Genomic DNA, 6,874 nt, shown 5'->3' with positions numbered 1-6,874 from the left:
CAGTTAGAGAGATTTCTCAACTGTGAAGTGCCATAAAGATGTAGGGGATAGTACAATTGTTGGAGATAGGCTGAAGGAGATATTGAGGGTCCAGGCAGCTTCAGAATGTCCCCTTGGGTCCATGCGGCTGGGTGCTCCAATGACTTTATATTGGTGCTGATGATGTGAGACCCAGAGGAAAAGATGATGGTTCTAAATACCCACATCACAATAGTGAGCATAATGTTCTGCTGGTTGTACAAAGGCCTACATCCAGCTTCATCTCCCCTGCCGCCCAGGTTGTGGGGAGCGAGTGGAGAGCAGGATGTAGGTAGGCATGTCAGTGGCACAGTCCTCCTCCATGGGGTGTGTGGAGAGGTTGAGGGAGGGTGCTTTTTGTGCACTGGCTCTCTGTATACATTGACGTTGGTGGGGAAGGAGACAGCTGAACTCAACATATAAAAATGGGACTCCAGATTGTTGGTATCCTGATAAGCCTGTAAAGGGGCACATGGACCCGGTGTCCTGTTGGTCTCTAGTAATGAAAATTCTGACTCTAGAATCAAGAATTTCCAATTTGCCCTGGACTGTGTGGCTCAGTTAGTTGAGCATTGGCCTGTGCACCAAGAGGTTTCTGGTTTGATTCCTGGTCAGGGCACATGGTCAGGTTCGGCACCCATCCCCAGTAAGTGGCATGCAGTAGGCAGCTAATCGAAGTTTCTCTTTCATTGATGTTTCTCTCTCTCTCCTTCTCTGTTCCTCTCTCTAAAATTAATAAAAAATATATATTTTAAAAATTTCCATATTAGTTGGTTGGTCTTCTTTTTAAAAAATATAACTGTACGTGCATATAGCTTGCAATCACTTTTAGCCAACTGCAAAAAGTTTAATCAAAATGAAGAAAATTTTCAGTCTGAAGAAAAAGAATTTCATGTTGATGGTTTAACCAATCACTCTAATACAATATCTTAGGTTCTCCAGCAATAGTAAATAAAGAAAAATTCAACCCTGAATTAACCCTTTGTTGCTTTATAAATCACACAAGCTGCTCTAAGATTAGAAAGTCATTTTGACAGAATCATTAGAAAATCATAAGATAAAGTGAGAGCAAGCCTATGTTTAATAATTAATTCTTACATACATGACTGCTTAATTCTGATAACAAATGATTGTTGCACAAATAACCTCAATACGTTTTCCCTGAAGATTCTAAGGTAACAATTTTATTGAAGTACATTAAATTCTATTTACCTGTCAAATACCTAGTAATTTTCATGAAATTGGCCATTGCATAAGAAGAGAATCCAATATTAGTGGGACAAGAATAAAGTAGAATGGGAGCATTACAGTGGAGGCCAAACACTAGTCAGATGAGATTAATGGTCAGATGTGTGGACTTGGTTAGCTCCTTTCATTCAGGACCCAGCGTCTGGAAGCCCATCTGCACAGCCCTACCACAATCAACAAGAGAACCCAGAAGTTGCTTCATTACTCACTAACAATTCGAACTCAGGAGAGAGGACAACTAGAGCATCTGGTTCCCTAATCCAGGCTTGTTTTGAAGTATCTGGTGTGTTAACAAAGAAGTCAGTAGATAGATTTATAATGAGAGAAAGCAAGTTCAGAGAGATTGCCAAATAATATTTATATAAATATGTTGTTTATACACTACCACTCACCCAGAAATCATTCACAGTGTTTTTGCAGATATATAATTGCCTTAAGGGTGAGTCATTACTACAGTTTTGAAACAAAAATAATTTTAGTTCATTCTAAATTTAAGTAATAAATATCTCCCAGCTAATTTCATATTTCAAAGTGTAACAGTGAGGAATTGTAACCCACCACACCCTTCTTTTGACATTTTTTTCTGTAAATGCTGACTCTAATATTTAGCTTATAGATAAACAACATTATATAAGAATCTCAGAGGGAAGGAAGGAGGGGGCATGAAAAGATCAACCAAAGAACTTATATGCATACATGCATAACCCTTGGACAACAGTGCAGTGAAGTCCTGGGATAGGGGAAGAAGTGGGGTGTTGGTGGGGGTGTCAATGGGGACATCTGTAATACTTTCAACAATAAAGATAAATTAAAAAAAAAAAGAATCCTGGGAACTAACTTCAGAAGATGCAGACTCTGACCATCAGTAATCCCAGTTCTGGGAAATTTGCTAACCTTGATCCATAAAACTAGGTGACAAAGGCCAGGATGATGCATTCAAGACCATCACCTGACCAGTTTTTGAGATCTTATTATGATGGACTGTGCTGGCCTGCACGTAGGAAACTTTTCAACTGCCTCCCGACCTCTTTGTTCTTCTTTCCCTCTCCCTCCTTATAAAAATTGTCTGCTCTGAGACATAGAGATAGGCTTTGTGACAAGAGTCCCTCATCTTCTCAGGTGTCTGGCACTTGAATAAACCCCTTTCCTTTTTCACCAACATATGTCTAATGCAGTGGTTCTGAACCTTCCTAATGCCGAGACCCTTTAATACAGTTCCTCATGTTGTGGTGACCCCCAACCATAAAATTATTTTCATTGCTACTTCATAACTGTAATTTTGCTACTGTTATGAATCGTCATGTAAATATCTGATATGCAGGATGATTTTTCATTGTTACAAATTGAACATAATTAAAGCATAGTGATTAATCACAAAAACAATATGTAATTATATATGTGTTTTCCGATGGTCTTAGGCGACCCCTGTGAAAGGGTCGTTTGACCCCCAGAGGGGTCGCGACCCACAGGTTGAGAACCGCTGGTCTAATGAGTTTGGCTTTCATGGTGACAGGTACTGAACCTTAGTTCTGGTTACAAGAATGGATTGGAGAAAGAGATTAGGAAATAACTGGGCAACTAAGTATTTCTTTTGAACTTCAATTCAAACCTCAGTAAATTAGAAGTGAAAGAAAGCTAAAGTGAAATAAATTCCTTCATTAATGAAAGGAAATGCTAAGGCATTTGTTTTATCTTTGCAAAATCTTCAAACTATAATGAGTAGCAGAAAAAAATTAGAGCTATTAATGACCTGTTATTTTTCATTTGCTTCCTTCCCCTCTTCAGGGGCATTTAAAGACAGGACATTGAAGAATATGGTGGTTAGTTTTTTCAGTGTGAGTGATATTTGAGGCTCTCTGGCCTCTTTTCCTCCATCTCTGCAATAGTTCTGAAGAAAAATAAAGGAGTGAAAGAAGGGGAAAGGATAACAATTATATCCAAAGCTAATACCTAAAGGCAAAATTGTCAATGTTTAAGTTGAATTTTGCATTCTGTGATCACAATGATTGTTATCTAGGAGCAAATATTTACACCTAAATTTAAAGGATGAAGAATAGTTTGGAAGGAGGAAAATTGGAGGATGGCTCTGCAGACAGAGGGCTTAGCATAAAAGAGCAGAATGTGTTTAGGAAATTTTAAGCATTTAGTATTGTTAACCTAAATATTTTTTCTTGAGCATTAACTTACCAGACACTGAAGCACTGCATTAGACAGATGTTTGGTGTGCCCAACAGGAAATATTGCTTCACAGTGGGAAATGTCTGGGTCAGGTAACCGCAATTCTTGAATTCTTCTAAAGAGCTTTAGATTTTATCCTCTGGATAATGGGAGCTCTATTAAAATCTTCTGCCTAGCTGAGGTGGCTCAGTGGTTGAGTGTCGACCTATGAACCAGGAGGGCATGGTTGGCTTCCTGGGTTGTGGGCTTGATTCCCAGTAGCGGGTGAGGAGGAGTCAGCCATTCAATTATTCTCTCTCATCATTGATGTTTCTATTTCTCTTTCTCTCTCCCTTCCTCCCTAAAATCAATAAAAATATATTTTTTAAAATTCTGAGCAGATTGGTAAAATGATAAGATTAACATATTAGAAGTTCATTCTTACACCTGTGGGTGGGGTTATTAGAGGTGAGCAGAGAAAGAGAATGAGGAGGATACAGACAAGAGAGGATGGGGCCTATTTTAGAGCAGTGTCCAAGGGGAAGGAATTCATCAGAATTGGATAATCTTAGCAAGTAGAGTTGACTTGGCACCAGGACTGAGGGAATGTGGGCCCATTCTGTCCTGACAACTGAGTATGGATGGTAGGCCCCTTCACCAACTTGGGAGCTAAGACCATTGGACTTGACAAGTTTGAAGCACTTCTAAGATTTACAACTGTAGTTGTCCATACAAATCTGCAGCTAGGAAATAAGTTCTGAGTTAAATATATAGCTTGCAGGTGGATTCCCATTTTGACAATTCCCTACAGTGTAAGTCCTCCTTTCCTAGCATGGAATTCTCCCCCAAAACATTACAAGATTCAGAAGTGTGATTTAAGTTCTACTAATCCAATACACTCATGAGAGCCCATGCCGAAGAACTGCAGTTTCTCAAAAGAGGCAGGATATAGAGCAAGCATGTCAAATGCACGGCCCGAGGGCCACATGTGGCCCACAATAAATATTTTTTGTGGCCCAGCCAATATAATGGTATGTAAAAAACATTTTAATAAAAATTTCATAACAATTTTTACAATACCCTGTTACATATAATTATTAATAACAAACTACAACGTTCGCTAATGACTGATTACTATAGTTGTGTTGCATTCATTTCCCTTACACACCTTACGTGCAGGCGCACCATTTCTCTCCACTACTACTAGCAGCGAATATTTTAGCAGCCGATTGCCACGTCTTTAGTCTTGGACTGACTTGTTTGGTGTACACAACAGGAAATATTTCACTTCTAGAGAACAAGAAAAATTGGTTTATTTGCATGACACTTATTAATTTGTGCAGTTATTCAGTGTCTGGTAAGTTAATGTTCAAGAAAAAATATTAATTTTTATTAAAATGTTCTATTATTTTATGTTAACGATTACTTATTTCAGCCCTTTGTATTCAGCATGTCTCTACAAAATAAACTGATGTTTCTATGAAAATTGAAGCTTTTGTTTTTTTGCTGCCCACATAAACTCAAACCTTGTTTATTTGGCCCGTGTTAGCCTTTGAGTTTGACATGCTTGATATAGAGGATCCATTCTGCTGGTGTGGATCACAGTGAGGATAGATAGGGTCTGGAGTTGGAGTCAAAAGCTGGCAGCTCCCTGATCAAGGCAAGCTGGGTCCTGACATTATTTTTGTGAGCTCAGCCTATAGTCTGCTTGCTCAATCATCTCAGTTATTCTGCTTGCCCAAAATATGTAAACATGGAAGTTTTTGAGATAATGGAGATGATAGCTAATATGGAATTAATCTGCTTGGCCTCTAGGTGGTAGTTGAGTCCCTGGGCATAGATAATATTGCCCAGGCAGAGAGTATAGGACAGAAGGAGAAATGGAAGGCGCATTTTAGTCAGGGAGAAAATATCAGCTCAGGGCCACAGACAGAGGTGTTTGCACTACTCAGTGGAACCATAAGTCAGTTGATTGAGAGCTGGGAGACATGACTGAACAGGCAGAAAGATGACAGACTGTGGTCATCTTAGTGATAGGCGTTGGCTCCTTTCGAAAGTGAAAGGACAGAACGGGGCTGATAACCATGTTCCTAACTCCTCTTCAAGCAAAAGCCATAGAATGTATCAGTTGCTCAGCCAGCCCTTATCTCAGCCAATAGGAACGCAAGGAAACTAGCCCAAGGCCAAAAGTATGTTAGCCACCTCCTGTCTTTGTGTAACCAGATCCTAGCTGCACCCTACCCTTGCGTCATTAGCCCCCCCGCCATCACTCAACCAACCAGAATCGGCCAAATCAGTGGTCCCAGTGAGCCCCCACCCCTTGACCCAAGCCCTATAAATTCTTTGTTCTCTTAGAACTCGGGGCTCTCTCTTGCATCCAGTAATGGAGGCAGGAGGGGGACCAAGTCCCGGGCTTGAATAAAAGACCCTTTGCTTTTGCATCGGAAAAGGCTCCCTGGTCGTGGATTATTGGGGACCCCGAACTCTGGGCATAACAGAAAGAAAAGAACTATTGAAGGTTTGGCAAATGTGGAAATCTCGAAAAATTAATTTAACAGTAGTAGGTAGGATAGATTGAGGCCCAACAAGGCGATCAACTGGAAGAGAGCTGCAGTGTGACATGAGTGAGACAGATCTGGGGGCTCCAGGGTTGAGCGCAGAGCGTTAACCCTTCCAGCCCCCGAGGGCGAGGGCGACAAGGAGGACAGGAGGGCGCAGGGGCCGGGGTCAGGATGCCCGCTGTAGGCCCCCCCACCCCCCCAGGCTGCCTCTGCCATCTTGGTCGGCCCCAGAGGGTGGGCGCGGATTTCGGGTCAGAAGCTCAGGAAGCTGCTCTGGCTTCGAGGAGCGGCCCCCTCCCGCAGCCCCGGCGCGCCTCGGACCCCTCCTTCCGCCCAAACGTGGCCAAGTGAGGGTGCTCCGGTTCCGGTAGCTGAGGCGCGGGGGGCAGCGCGCGGCGTCCAATCCGACCGCCCCGGAGAGGCCGACGGATACCCGGACGGACGGATTCCCAAAACCCCCGTCCCGGGCATTAGCGACGGGCTGCGCCGTCCACGTGGGTACCTGGAGTCACGGCCCAGGGCCTGTCGCCGGTGCGGGCGCCGCCAACACCACCTCTGCTGCTGCTGCTGGTGGCGCGCGGCGGGGCGGCGCGCGGGGCGGCGGGAGCGGTGCGCTGCGAGCCGCCGCTGCATACCTTCTCCGCGATGTGGGCTGGTTTCGCGCTCGCTCCCGGGCTGCTCACGCTGCGCATACTCTTCCCCATGAGCCACTTGTTGCGGCGCATCTTCTGGACTCGCTGCTGGACAGCGGCAGCGGCAGCGGGGTCGGGGCGGGAGGGCGGCGGGTTCTCGGTCCCCTCCTGCGCCTCCGAGCACCAGCTGCGTTAGTCTCGCCTGCCTTCCTGCAGCTGCCCAGCTACCGGGAGCTCAAGTACCTGTCAGCCTACAAG

The sequence above is a fragment of the Myotis yumanensis genome, unplaced genomic scaffold, assembly GCF_028538775.1.
Source record: "Myotis yumanensis isolate MYYU_CA2020_CCGP unplaced genomic scaffold, mMyoYum1.0.hap1 SCAF_1, whole genome shotgun sequence".
In the NCBI taxonomy this organism is placed as follows: domain Eukaryota; kingdom Metazoa; phylum Chordata; class Mammalia; order Chiroptera; family Vespertilionidae; genus Myotis; species Myotis yumanensis.
The sequence above is the reverse complement of the archived record's forward strand: the minus strand, read 5'-3'. Positions refer to the sequence as shown.